This window comes from Canis aureus, chromosome 23 (genome assembly GCF_053574225.1).
Source record: "Canis aureus isolate CA01 chromosome 23, VMU_Caureus_v.1.0, whole genome shotgun sequence".
Classification (NCBI taxonomy): Eukaryota; Metazoa; Chordata; class Mammalia; order Carnivora; family Canidae; genus Canis; species Canis aureus.
Window position 1 is genome coordinate 8,126,260 of NC_135633.1, and position 14,636 is coordinate 8,140,895.

The window sequence follows — 14,636 nt, forward strand, 5'->3', positions numbered from 1 at the left end:
AAAGGTAAGTTCCCGTGGCTCTGGGGGCAAAAAAGACAGTTGTGGCACAGAGGAGCAAAAAGCAACACGCCTCTGGAGGAGCTTGTGTGCAGCCTGAGAGAAAACAGCCCTGGCTACCTCTTTGCCCAGCCGCAAAATAGAGTTGGCTTCCCCTCGTGGGGATCCACAAACTCTAAGTGTGTACCCACCTCAGGGGAACTTCATGCAACTTTCAGATCAGGAATCTGGGCTCCCCGTCATCAGACTAGAAAGAGCTCCAGAAGTACACGGCTTGCAAAGCTAGACGCAAACCACAGGAAAATACTCCTGATGAAATGTTCCCCTCGCACATGTAACGTTGTCGGTTTAGTGGATTAATGTCCAACTTCCCATCCCCCAGAAAGCTGGTCCAGCTTCACCACAGGCTGTAAGAACTAAAATCCTGTTCACTAGCAAATGCTCAGAGGCCCAAAGGGACAGGACTTTGTCGACCTGGGCACTAGCTCATCCCAGAAACTGCACAGATTTGGCACTTGGGGACCAACAGGGCAGCATTACTCCCGACAGAGGGAGGGAAAGAACGAGGAGGAGAGCATGAGGGCAGGCAAAGGGGTAACAATCTCCTTTATTGGGGTCCCAGTGGTCAGAGGCGAAGGGTGTGGCTTCACACTAGAGAAGGACCAGGGCTCGGCCTTGCACAAGTCGGCACCCGAGAGGGCGAGGGGGCTTGGCAAGCTCCAAACACGCAGGTGGGTGTTCTCCAAGTGAGCTGAAGGAGAAAGAGGGCAGCTACAGGGGGTGCTAGAAATAATCAGCCTGTTAGGTTGGGGCAGGCCTGGTCACCACGGATGCCAACAAAGTAACATAGGAGCATCTCAATAGACTCTTCCACAACATTCTCAAACAGGGAGAAATCATAAAGTAGCTCTAGTCCCAGGTAAATCCGCAGGAACTAAGTGATGAAGGAGGTACCCCCACCTGCTCAGCAACACCCCCCACAGCTTGAAACAGGCCACCTGTCAGGGCCCGTTTTGGCTAGCCAGGGCTGCTGGAGGAGGGATTTTGCTCCATTACTGCAAGTGCCCTGAAGACTTCTGACAGGGGTAAGAATTTCGAACTCAATATAATGCTTCCTCTCCCCTCCTCAGCTCCTTTATTTCCACCATCCTAAAAAGCACACCATCAGCTCCCGGATCACGTGCATTAATCTAATTACATGCCTAGTTAACTAATTAGTTCCAGAGTCACTGCTGAGGAGGCCTCCCTTGGTATTATTTTTCTATCCACATTGGCCACAGGGTGCCTGTCTGTGCTTTTGGATTCCTGGGGGAAACCAAGGAATTATTGGCCTTTCAACCCTGTGCTGAGCAGGGACAGGAAAGCGTCACGGACACCTCGAACGGCAGGCTTTGCACAGAAGCTCCAAGAAATAGGTACCTCTGTCCACAAAGGGGGCTCTGGGTGCGGGGTCCTGCTGGGCTTCTTTGAAAACGGACCTCCTCTTTAGAGACGTTATTCCAATCATATTAGACGTTAATATTTGAAGCGAATCCCTGGAAACCCTGCTCTTCCAGAACTGGAATTACTCTCTGTCCCACAGATGCTTCACCACTAACTTGCACTACCACCTTCCCAAACAAGATCTACAACCAACTAGGGGCTAAAATTACAATCTTCACTTACTAAAGCTTTTCTGAAGAAATATAAAGGTCAATTTGGGGAGGGGGGGGGATCGGTCTTTTATCATTGTTGCAAATAATTTGGCTCCAGCATGTCCTAGGGTAACAAACCCAAGCAGCCAGTTTTCAGTAACTGGCTCCTTCACGGTCCTAAGTGGGGTCTTCGTGATCATTTGAATTATCATCTCAAAGCGGACCTCAGCAGGTCCCGAGGAGACTTCTATCCATGGTCTGACTTGCCCAGCAAATATTCCTTTTGGCTCCCTGGACATCTACCCCTGCCCAGAACAGTGGTGAGCTCCTCTCCATGCAAGCCCTTGTGGGCCACAGGTGAGCCCTGGGAGTGCAGGGCACAGGAGGGGCTCTTCACCCCAACTTCTCCCGCCTGGAGCTCCAGCGCCTCCCCCGTGCCCACCCAAGCCCTGCTCCCCACTCTGGGCCCAACCCCAATTCCTGCAGCACCTGAGGCTCTGGAGCCCCAGCTGAGGGGGATCTTCCCTTTCCAGTCCAAGATTCAAACACATGCTGCGGAGCGTGTGCCCTGTGCCTGCGGCAGGCTCTGCACCGCGGGGAATAGGACACACACGGTTTGCAGGGAGACGTCCAGTCAGGCTTGTTAGCTGTATGAACGAGAACCCTTCATTCAGTCACGTCTTACCGAATCCAACAGCCAGTTCTCAACCCTCAGCCCAACTGACCTCTCCGAAACCTAAAGGTTGCTCCCTCCCTCCTCTTTGAGGCATTCTGGGTCTCCTACAACGGCTGGGGCCACCTTGAGGCTTCTTCATGCCCTCTGCTGCTTCCTCTCTGGTTAGTTGTCAGGGTGTCCCCCCAGAGCCCCCCTTCCACTCCTCTTCCTCCGCGGGAAGACCCTCCTGACCCCTATTCTCCTCCTAAATCTCTTCTGTATCAGAGAATCACAGAGACCTTTCTCAAACTTAAATCACCATCAGTCACCTCAACCCTCAAATAGCTGGTCACACTAGTCTCCTATCACCACGAAAGCAAGTTACCACAATCTCAGTAGCATAAACCAACACAAGTTTATCATCTTACAGTTGTGGAAACGAGAAGCCTGAAATGGGTTTCACTGAACCAAAATCAAGGTGTGGACAGGGCCGAGCTCCCTCCAGAAGCTCTAGGAGGTGAGCCCATCTCCCTTGACTTTTCCAGGCTTCCTAGGTTCACGCCCCCTTACCTACATCTACCCAGGCCAGCAGCACAGCACCTGCCCGCTGCCATGTTCACCTGCGTGTGCGTCCCTCTCTGGCTTTCCTCTTTCATCTTATAAGGACGCCTGTGATGATATCGGGCCCACCTGGGGAATCAAGTCCCAACATAAAGATCCTTAACTTAAAATAAATAAATAAATAAATAAAAAATAATAATAAAAATTAAAAATTAAAAACAAAAAAAGATCCTTAACTTGGGGACACCTGGGTGGCTTGAAGTTGAGTGTCTGCCTTTGGCTCAGGTCGTCATCCCGGGATCCTAGGATTGAGTCCCACATCAGGCTCCCTGCTTGGAGCCTGCTTCTCCCTCTGCCTATGTCTTTGCCTCTCTGTGTGTGTCTCTCATGAATAAATAAATAAGACCTTTTAAAAAAAAATCCTTAACTTAGTTGTTTTTATGATATAAAGCAACCTATTCACAGGTTCAGGGGATTAGGACAGAGATTTCACTGGGTGGGCCGTTATTCAAACCACCACTCTGCACAACGCACTGTGATCAAGACCCTAAGGCCTCACCACTGGCCTGCAAGACCCCACGTGACTTGGTGTTACAACTGAAGCTGAAATGAAGATGCAGCTTTTGCAAAAAAAAAAAAAGAAAGAAAGAAAAAAAGAAAAAAAAAGATGCAGTTTTTGCTTTGGCTCTCGAAGTGCTCCCTGGCCTCCTCTGATACCTCCACCCACACTGGCCATCCTTGAGCCCCTTAAACTTGTTCAAACCCTTTGTAACCGTTGTTCTAAGAATGTGGGCCCTGGAGCAGAACAGCTTGGATTCAACTCTCAGCTTTGCCACTTGCTGGACCTATGATCTCGGCCAAGTGGTTTCACCTCCCTGTGCCTCTGTTTTCCTTTCTATAAAATGGGGCGCATACCATCCACCTGCCATGTAGGAGTATTATAAGGATTAAAGGAGATCATGAATATAAAGAATTTAGAAGAGTGTCTAGCACATGAAGAGCCTTCATCATTAATAGTGCAAGTGATCATTAGTGATATTATCTCCGCATGGGTAACTCATTTTTCATGCAGGCATCAGCACAAATACCACCTCCGCAGAAAAGCCTTCCCCAATCCTTCCTAAAGTCAGCCTTCTCCTGCTCTTTCTACAAGACTGCTATTTTATTTCCTTCATGGTATATATTACTGTCTAAAGTTGCTAATTTACACTGTGATCACCTTTACTGACCACATGCTTCAGGAAGTCAGAGACTTTGCCTTTTCTCTGCTACATCTCTGACACCCAGAACAGTGCTTGTCACGCGGAGGCACAATAAATATTTGTTGAATGAATGGATGAATATGATATTCTGCAGGCTGTCTCCTCCCTGCACCTAGACCAAGAGCCCACAAGGGCAAGTGTCTGCCAAAGTCCTTTTGTGCAAGGGACCCAGCGCAGCGACTGGCACACAGTGGCACAGCCAACTCTCAGTTAACATTCGCCCGCTGACCAATATGTAAATAAGCTCTAGAGGCACCTTCAAAGCTAAAAGTCTCAAAAAAAGAAATGATTTTTCTCCAGCAGGTTACTCAAAGATTGAGAGGGAAAGGATTCTCAAGTCCCATGCCGAAAACAAAGCAATTCAAAGCAGGAGTCCGGGGATCCCTGGTTGGTGCAGCGATTTGGCGCCTGCCTTTGGCCCAGGGCACGATCCTGGAGACCCGGGATCGAATCCCACGTCAGGCTCCTGGTGCATGGAGCCTGCTTCTCCCTCTGCCTGTGTCTCTGCCTCTCTCTCTCTCTCTGTGTGACTATCATAAATAAATTTAAAAAAATTTAAAAAATTAAAAAAACAAAGCAGGAGTTCGGGACCTTGCTCTTCAAGCCTTGCCCTGTCCTCAACATGCATGCTGCACGAAGCACACGCCAGTGGACTGGACAGGTTCCTGATTATGGGGGGATCTGCTGTTCCAATCTTTTAAGATTGTATTTATTTATTTGACAGAGGGAGAGAGAGAGAGAGAGAGACAGAGAGAGAGAGAGAACCCACACAGGTGGGGTGGGGGTGTGTAGAGGGAGAATCTGAAGCAAATTTTATGTGGAGCCCGGAGCCCGACATGGGGCTCGAACCCACAAACCCCCAGATCATGACCTCAGCCCACATCAAGAGTCAGATACTTAACGGACTGAGCCACGCGGGTACCCTGGTGAGATCTGCTGTTTAAATGAAATATCAGAAAGGATGTCATGGCTAGCTTATACACAAATCACACACAACTAAAAGTGAATTGCGGGCAGCCCCGGTGGCTCAGCAGTTTAGCGCCGCCTTCAGCTCAGGGCGTGATCCTGGAGACCCGGGATCGAGTCCCCCATCGGGCTCCCTGCATGGAGCCTGCTTCTCCCTCTGCCTGTGTCTCTGCCTCTCTCTGTGTGTCTCTCATGAATAAATAAATAAAATCTTTAAATAAATAAATAAAAGTGAATTGCTGGAGAAAGCCCTGCCAAGCCTTGAATACCAACGCTGCTGTGTCTCTCTTTCCCAACGATGCCTGCAGCTCACAAGTGCTTGGTAGATGGCACCTTCTCCTGTAAGGTGTCCCACTCCCCTCCCCAGAAAGTCTGGAAAAATAGTCTGAGGTGGACCCAGCTTCAGGATTTATTTATTTAAGTCTTGCAACTGACTGCGACAAGTAGCCGTGGCTGAGAACGGGGTCCTGCTTGATATCCTGGCTCCAGGTCAAAACTGGCAAAGTGACCAGCCTCAGGCCGGATGGAGCGTCACTGTGTTGGTTTAGCCCCCGCACTACGCATCACTCTCCCAACCAGCAGGGCATATTTCACCAAGTCCAAGGTGCCACAGTTTAGAAGGTTCACCACTGTCTTACACCCCCTAGAAAGAAAAACAGAAAGCTATCAGTTGTAACTCTAAGACACTATTGATTTAAGACCACTTATGACATAATTATGAGATTTCAGTGTGTGTTAAGAAAACAGTATAAAAGTTGGGAGAGTTCACATATAAAAATCCAGATCTCCAGTAAAAATTTAGATGACCTGGCAACATAGGGCTCCCATCCCCACAGGCAACAATGCAGTGAATGCTGACGCTGAGGATCAATGCACAGCCGCGCACCAAGTCACCAGGTGGCTGCATTCCCCTACTCAGGGGTTAGCTGGCTGACCCTCCAAGCTTGTGGGATTGGGGCCCCTCCCCAGCACGTCTCCAGCTTGGGCTAATTCCCCAAACTCTACATATACCCAGCCCCCACACGAAGGCCCTCCATCCCCAGCCCTCCCAGGCCCTTCCTGGCTCCCTCAGGTGCTTCTCAGCTGATGCTGGGGCCCTGATGACAAGAATCACCTAGCCCTGGATCCTCTCAGCCCTCGGCGTGGCCAGATTTTGGCAAAACAGAACAAGACAGCCCCTCTCTTTTTCTCCACTGCAATGTACAAATACAGCCATTGTCCTTGTGCACCAGGATATGGAAAAGATTGGAAAACACTGCCCTGTGTTGTAGAAGAATTTGAGATCAAAAGCCTCGGAATGAGCCATCAGTCCTGTCAATGAGATACTAAGTCATTTTAACCCCTCTGAAATTCTTTTTCTCTCCCATTAAATGGTGACCTAGTCTTACTTCTATCACAGAAGCTACATGACAAATACATGCAATCATCTACGTGATGTTTGTCACTGTCACTTTCTTCCCTGAGTGCCAGGGGGTCAGTCACCACCAGGTGAGCAGCACACATGCAGAGGCCACACTGGGGTGGCTTCCTCTCACCAGCTTTCTCAAGCAGCTGACAGTCTAGCAGTGTGAACAGGTGGACAGAACGCAGCGTGATGAAAATAAATCCCGAGTGAATAAATATCTTGCACTGAATCCATAAATAATTTGGACTAGGAATGGGAGGCCACGAACATAAGGATGTGGGTGGGTTCATCGGTGGGTTCATAGGTGTCTCTGGAACATAAGGATGGTGTGGGTTCATAGGTGTCTCTGGATAAATCAGGGAGCGAGTGAGTGAGGACAACTAAGCCCTGTGTCAGCAGAGGAAGCCTCAGGAACAACAGTTGGCCTTTTTTTTTTTTTTTTTTTTTTTTTTGAGAGAGGTTGAAACTTCTTTAAAAAGTGTTTCATCTCACTTTTTCAAATTCATGACGTAAACCAACAACTTCTTAAACTCTTTGTTGCTGTCCCACAACATTGACAGGGTATAGGTATACTTGTAAATGGGCGTTTCTGGCTTCTGTTACCCCCAAATCTCCTCCTATCAGGGGTACCAAACAATCCAGACCCCATATTCTATTTTTTTAAGAAATGATAAAAATGAAAGAAGCAACTGTACAATATTTTGATCAACCACAGAGTAATAATATGAGCATGATACATGCAAAGATGCCTGTCAGCGTTTCTCTTTATGTGTAACTACTGACGTAGCCCCCTTTCCTCAATTATGCTCTTGTTCACTCTATGCATAGTCTGTCAAGGGGGGGGCGGGTGTCATTGAGCCCGGGAGCCCCAACCTACATAAATACGTGCCACACACCCAGTCGTTCTGTGCAACTTTTCCAAGTGAATTATTGGAGAGATTTAAGAATTCTTCAAAAGTGTCACAATAATAACTATTTTATCTTTTTTTATGCCATAATTATGATTTGGAGCTTTGCTTTTCTTATTTCATCCAGGCACACCACAACTCATGAATAAAATATGACAAGTGTGATAGCAGCCATTGGAGAGGGTTCATCCGTAACAGCAGACGTGCTCAGGGTACAAAGAGCTCGCGTCTCTCCGACAGCCTTTGTTTCTGGGACGGGCTTTCATCTCAAAGAAGGACCACATGCGTCCTCCCCAACAACCCCCCCCCCAGTCCCCCTTCTGCCACCTCCCAGTTCCTGCCTTCAGCACACCTGAAACCGTGTTTACTTTGTCTTTTAAAATGAGGACATTTCCAAACAATTAGGGAACAAATCAAAAAACCAAAGGGCGCTCTGCTCCCCAGGAAACTGGCTTGAAACAACCCATCAAACAACTGACTCAAAGAGACACAATCAGAACCACAAGCCAGCGCCCCGAGTGTGTGACTTGACGTCTTGAAAATCACTCACGTCACTGCACCCACCTGGCAAGACATTTAAAGCACCCACAAAGTTCTCCTTTGAGAACTTTCCTCTCCCCAGCAGAGACTGCCAGGTCCCTCCCAAGTTCAGGCTCTGGCATGACTTTCAAAGAAATAAATGTGAAAAGGGAAGGAAAGGAACATGTGGCTCTGCAAAACCATCAGCATTTATCATGTGGCCCTAGGGATGTCAGACTTCAAGTTTCAAGGTTTCATTTTTGAAAGCAAATCTCTGAGCATCTTGTTCTATCACACATAGAAAACCAGCCAGCTTCCACGTTCCCTTCCAAACACAATTTTTTTTTTTTTTGTTTCCCAAAGTTTATTTCAAAATACGCAAGTGCCAAAAGACATTTTAAAGTCGCTGCTCGCCTAGAACCGGAGGGATGGAGATTGAGACCTCCACAGAAGGGCAATTTGCCAAACTTCCAAAGTTGTGGGTTTGTCTGTGGAGCTTGACCACAAAAACAAAAATTAGAAAAAAAAAAAAAAAAAAAAAGCCAAGATTAAGCTAAGGCTGCAAAATGTTTCTAACACTCCTCCAGAAGATGAACCCGGGTACCATCAGGCAAACCAGAATGCAAAAGCTTCAGCATATGTTGTTTTCTTGTGTGTACTGGGCAAAATGCATAGTGAGAACCAATTTGGGGGAATTATGGGTCTACATTGTCTTTTAACTGCATCCAGGTGCTCCAGACACCAGGCAACCTTGAATGGTGCCCCCTTGTACCCACGAGAACCAGCCAAAGCCTGGGTGACTGGCTCCTCGGGGGAGACCAGGATCTCTGAGGGGGTGACTGTCATCACACCGTCTTATCTGCAAGGACCTGCATCTCGCCACCTACTGACACTTCGTGACCTCAGGCAACCCAAACGTGGGGAAGTGAGGATGAAAACTAAAAATCGTCTTCCACCACCCACTCCGCGCCCTACGCCTCCACTGATATGCCAGACATGCTTGCAGTCTGTACAGCAAGACAAGTCTGAATATTTGGCAGATAAACACGGTGGCAGCTTGAACACTCATGAAAAAGCGAATTTTTTATTTTCACAAGATAATGCACAATCACAGTGTTTGGAGCTCTGAGAAGCGGACCACTTGGAGAGGCTGCGCCGAGCCTCCCTTCCTTCAGACCTGGTATCAGAAAGAGGCCAAATGGCAGCAGCATTTAAATCTTTAACAGACACTGTCAAATGGGATTAGACCTCAAACTTTAGGTTTAGTGGTAAAAGGGAAGAAAAATAAAGAGATTCCCAAACAAGCTGCGTGCATAGCAGTATTAATGACAAATCTTGACTTGCAACTCAAAAGATCTCAAAGGGCAAGTCCCAAGGCCTTGAGTGATAGAGCCAGCAGATAATTTCTAATGTTCTGTGTCTCCTCCACAGGCCGGGCACTACCTTCCACCCTCCACTCACCTTCTTCTCCCACCCAGGCCTATAGGGCAAAGTACAACATTCTTCAGATTGACTTTTCCAGATAAAGTCTAGAGACTCATGGTGTGGGACATGAGACTGATCGGCATTTGAGCCCACTCCGGTGTGCACCCAAATGTTTCTGGGGCTCCCCATTCACAACGTTAGCAGTAGCTCACCCGCAGCATTGTAGACCCAGCCTGAGCAGCACAGAACTGGCCACACGCATCAATTCAACCAAAAGGATGAGTCAAACACACTTGAGACTACAACTACGTGCACTCCACCCAAAACCTTCCACTGATGGCTGGCATTTCTCAATTTGAGTGTTAAGCCTCCGTTTTCATTTGTGTAGAGGGCATGGTGGTTGCTGAGAAGAGACCCAGATGCTATGAGCAAGCTCTCTCCTCACCCCACACCATACAGCCACGCTATGTTCTGAGACTTCTGCTTGGCCACTGAGGAAGAAAAGAAAGAAGAGATTCTTTTTCCTGTAATGGCAGCCTGAAGGTAGAGAATGAGGGCTGCTCCCTCCTCGCCAGGCCTTTGGGAAGGGTTCGAGCTTCTAGGTCTAGAGGGATAAGCTCTCACAAGAGATAGGGTATTTTCTTGTGAGATTTTGTGGATTCTGGGCAAAGCAAGGATAACTGGGACCCATGAAACAAAGTGTGGAGTAGGTGGGAAAAGAGTCCTTCTCCTACTTCCAATGCGGACTTCTTCCATGAGGACTGTGGATGCTCTGAATATCTGAGACTCCAGGTCAGCCTAACGGGAAGCACTGAGCCAAAGTGCCAAACTTCAAGGAAGCAATTCCTGAAAACGCCCTCAAATTTTGAATGTGGGGCATATAAAGGGAGGCAGATTAATATGAGAGCTGAGTTTAAAAGCAATGAGAGATACACTTAGGTAAGAGCAAGGGGAGAAGGGAAGAAGAGAGAGTTTTTCAGGCAGGTCCACGTTTGAAACCTAGCTGCGCTACTTACCAGCTGCATGACTTTTCTGAGCCTCAAGTTCCTCATCCATAAAACAGGATAAAACTCCCAAGCTCACAGATTGGCATGACATATGGAAGGTTCCACAAAGATCAGTTCCTTCTCTTATCTCCCTTTCGTGACTTCTCTTTCATTGTCCCAACCTACAGAATTCCCACTGATTTTAAGATATTTGTTATCTAGACAATAAAAGAACAGAATGTTACATTCATAGATTCTCACCAGGAGGAGGGACCCTAAAACAGTGGTCCTCAACTGGGGTGATTTTGCCCCCAGGGGACATATAATAATGCTTGGAGATATTCTTAATTGTTACAACTGGGAGGTGCTACTGACATCTACTCAGCAGAGGCCAAGGATGCTGCTAGACATCCTAGAGTGTCTAGGGACAGGACAGTCCCTTACAACACAGAATTATCCAGTCCCAAATACCAGCAGTGCCTAAATGGAGAAACACTGCCCAAGAGGACCTCGGGCCCAACCTCCCACTAATCCAGAAACATTCTCTAAGAGAGATTATAGAGCCAGCTTCTGTTTGAACACCCTCAGGGATAACCCACCCATTACTGGTGAGCCCTAACTCAAAATGTCCCTTATTTTAAATCAAAATAAAGAACTTTCAGCTAGTTGGTCCTATGTTGATCTCTTCTTCTCAACAGGATAAATCTAAAACCTCCTGCGTTCCTCAAGTAATTTGTGTGCTTTAGGTTCTGAAGCGTGCAAAGCCCTGAAGGAGAACCAAACGTGAACAGAGCCCCCGTGCTCAGGAAGCCTGTACACCCTCACCCAGAAGACAGACAGAAGAACAAAGTACAAAAGAAGCCACAATAAAATGTGGATTAAGTAAAGTAAAATTGTAAGGAATATGCTGAATCTCCCAGGAGAAAGAACCCATTGAATTGAAGCTGAGGTCATCCACGATTGGTCGAGAAAAGATGTGGTACATACGGAAGAAGATAAAGAGGCTGAAATGGAGACGGGGCATCTCTAGCTGACAAAACACCAAGAGCAAAGACTTGAAATATGAGAAAGTGCACACACACACAGAGGTCAGCAGTAGGACGGACAACGCTTAGAATCAGGAAAGTAAGGATGTAAGAGATGAGAACAGAAAATGGGTTGGAACCAGATTCATGGGAGATCTCAAATGTCATGCTAAGAAGTTGATTCTCCAAGCCACACTCTGAATAGGGCAGTGCCATAACGGGTCCTAGAGAGGACTACGTTGGCCACACTTTGGCATATGGACCCAAAAAGAGGGAGATGGGCAATTGCTCTGGGTTTTAGGAAAGAAAGAGATAGGCATATGTCATAGGCTGAATTGTGTCCCTCCAAAATTCAGATGTTGAAGCTCTAACCCCCAACATGATGGTAACTGGAGATGGAACCATTGGGAGATCATTAGGTTTAGAAAAGGTCACAAAGGTGAGACTGGTCATGATGGGATTAGTGACTTTACAGAAGAGACTAGAGAGCTTGTGCTCTTGCAGTTTCAATCTCAATCTCAACCTCTGTCCCCCAACATTGCCCCCCCATATGAGAATATAGCAAGACACTAGCCATCTGCAAGCCAAGAAGAGGATCCTCACCAGAACATAACCCTGTTGTCACCTTGAACTTGGGACTTCCCAGCATCCAAAACTATGGGAAATAAAGTTCTATTGTTTAACACTCCCAGTTTATGGTATTTTGTTACAGTAGCCCAAACTAATATACCATGTTAAGAAGCAGGAGGAGCATACCAAAATTTCAAGAAAGGGAAGACATGGCTCTCACACCAGGTTCTGGAGGCAAGACACATGACCACATGTTCAGGGGGGATAGTTAGCTTGAGAAAGAAACAGGATCACATGGCCTGAAGGGCCAAGCCTAAAGGAAGAGAAGACAGGTGATTGTAGGGTAAAATTCTTCAGGAGAAAGAGCTTAAGAAATTCATTTTAGATAAACTCAAATAGTGAGGTATAGGTGGTATAAAAGGAGGATGGGGGTAGGCCATGGGGAAAATAGGGAATGGTTTGGAGCAGCTGCTGGGGAGTGTAGGGGCAGAAACCAAGTGGGATATACAAGCCCTGAGGGTAAATAGAGCCCAGCTGAGACTAGATTAAAACCCTGTATAAGCAGCTGAGTCTCACCATCCCTGCTGAGAATGGATGGTGGGATTTATCCAAGGCTGGATCACAGCAAGGCAGCTAGAAGAGGCCCCTCTGTGCCCAGCGATGGGGCTAGGAGATAAAACTGGGTGGATTCCATGTGGGGTGATGAAAAATTTTGGAAACAGTGGTAATGACTGCACAACATTGTAAATGTAATTTAATGCCACTGGACTGTATACTTAAAAAAGGGCTAAAATGACAAAATTCATGTTATATATATTTTTTCGCTACAAAAAAATAGCATGTAAAAAAGTGGATGGAAAGGAAAAATGGAGCGTCCTTTGAGTCCTTTGTCATCCAGTCTAAAGAAATATCCTCCAAAATTCTAATGGCCTGGCTTTTACACACCTCACCCTGGCATGTCCCACTGCTCTGGAATTAATCCAGTTTGTGAATTTTCCCCATACAGTGGAGAGCCCAGAACTGAACACAGTTCGACGTGTGGTCCGGGCAGACTAGAGTCCAGAGCAATGGTTTCTCACCGGAGATATTTCTGGCCTGTCTGGAAGGGTACTGGGCAACATCTGAAGATATTTTTGGTTGTCACACTCAGGGGGAGGTGCTACTGGCATCAAGCGGGTGTAGGCCAGGGATGCTGCTAATGACAAAACACAAGGAGCAACCCCCACCGGAAAGAGAGTAATTTCTGGTTCAAAATAATCTTGCACAAAATAATAATAATAATCATCATCATCATCATCATCATCATCATCATCATCATCATCTTGCACAACCATTATCTCCCACGATCTGGACATCATGTTCCACTGAGGTAGCCTAAGACTGATGGCATAAATTCTTCTGGCTCATACTGAACTCAAGACGGTGGGAAAACCCCAGGCCTTTCTCACATGAACTGCTCTCAAGAGAGGCTTGTTCTGTGGCTGAGGCTCTGCGCCACTGGGAAGCACTTTACATTAATCCCTATGAAATCCCATCCTGTCCGATCACTCCTGGCTCCAACCTGTGGAGTTACTGAGAGCCCCATTTCTGACATCCAGTGAAGGAGTGATTTCTCCCAGCACCTCATCACCTCCAGCAGCAGCTCCTCGTGAGGGGTCTTCAAGTGGGTTCTGAGCTGTTTGGGGTCAGGGGAAAAGTGGGTTCCCTTTTTGTTGGTGTGCAGCATCCTGAACATTCAGCTGCGTTCCTGCCTGCTTTGCTTAAAATGATCAGGGCCTTCTCGTGCGCACCTCAGGTAGGGGCTGACCCCATCATCCTTCCTTCCTCCTCCACCACTGCCAGACCCGCAGCTTCTTCCCTGGCCTGTGGGGAAAAGAAGGCAGCAGAAATGGCTGAGGCACGTCAGGCCAGAGATATGCATGTACACAGCTTAGGAGTGGGGCCGAGGGCTGTTTCCCAATCTCCCTTGGTGCAACACAAAATATCTGAATTGGGTGAGACAGCAAAAGGGGATGGTTCTTCTATTTTTGTCGGTAGAGCTATGATTCTGAACTTCCCACAAAAACAGTGAAGTCCACATTAAAGCTCCATGTATGATGCACTGTCGAATGTAACTCTCCTAAATGACAAATCTATAGAGAAAATTACAGAAATTAGGTCCATTGTAATTTTGAAAACTGAATTTTTGTGTTGCAATTGTTTGTGCTGTACACGTATACACCATTTTCCTTTAAGATCAGTATAAAGCACTCAATCGTCCTTTCTTGAGAAGGGCTGTTTCTTGGAGTCTCTTTATTGAGATCATGGCCTTTCTTTTTTGATGGAATCAATGTCTTTTCTTAGTAAAATAGTGACAAAATGAAGAGATGAAAGTTAATATTATTCACATCCCTACATGGCAAAAATAAAAAGTTGAAGACCCTGCATCACCTCCTAAATTGTTTCTGCAACTTTACCAAATTTGTGAAACCCAAAATTCCAGGAGCCATCAGCCTAAAGGTTTGATAAGTAATCCATGATGCCTTCGTCGAAGTCACTGATGAAAAATACCAGTGGCTGAGCGGTGAGCGTCTGCCTTGGGCTCAGGGCGTGATCCTGTGTCCCGGGATAGAGTCCCCGTCGGGCTCCTCGCAGGGAGCCTGCTTCTCCCTCTGCCTGTGTGTGTGTGTGTGTGTGTGTGTGTGTGTCTGTGTCTCTCATGAATAAATAAATAAAATCTTTAA

General features: G+C 47.0%; 1 protein-coding gene across 2 annotated transcripts in view; it reads right to left on the reverse strand.

Annotated features, from left to right (window-relative positions):
* Positions 1 to 14,636, reverse strand: part of NELL1 (neural EGFL like 1) — an 812,319-nt gene that overhangs the window by 746,683 nt on the left and 51,000 nt on the right. The window lies entirely within an intron of this gene.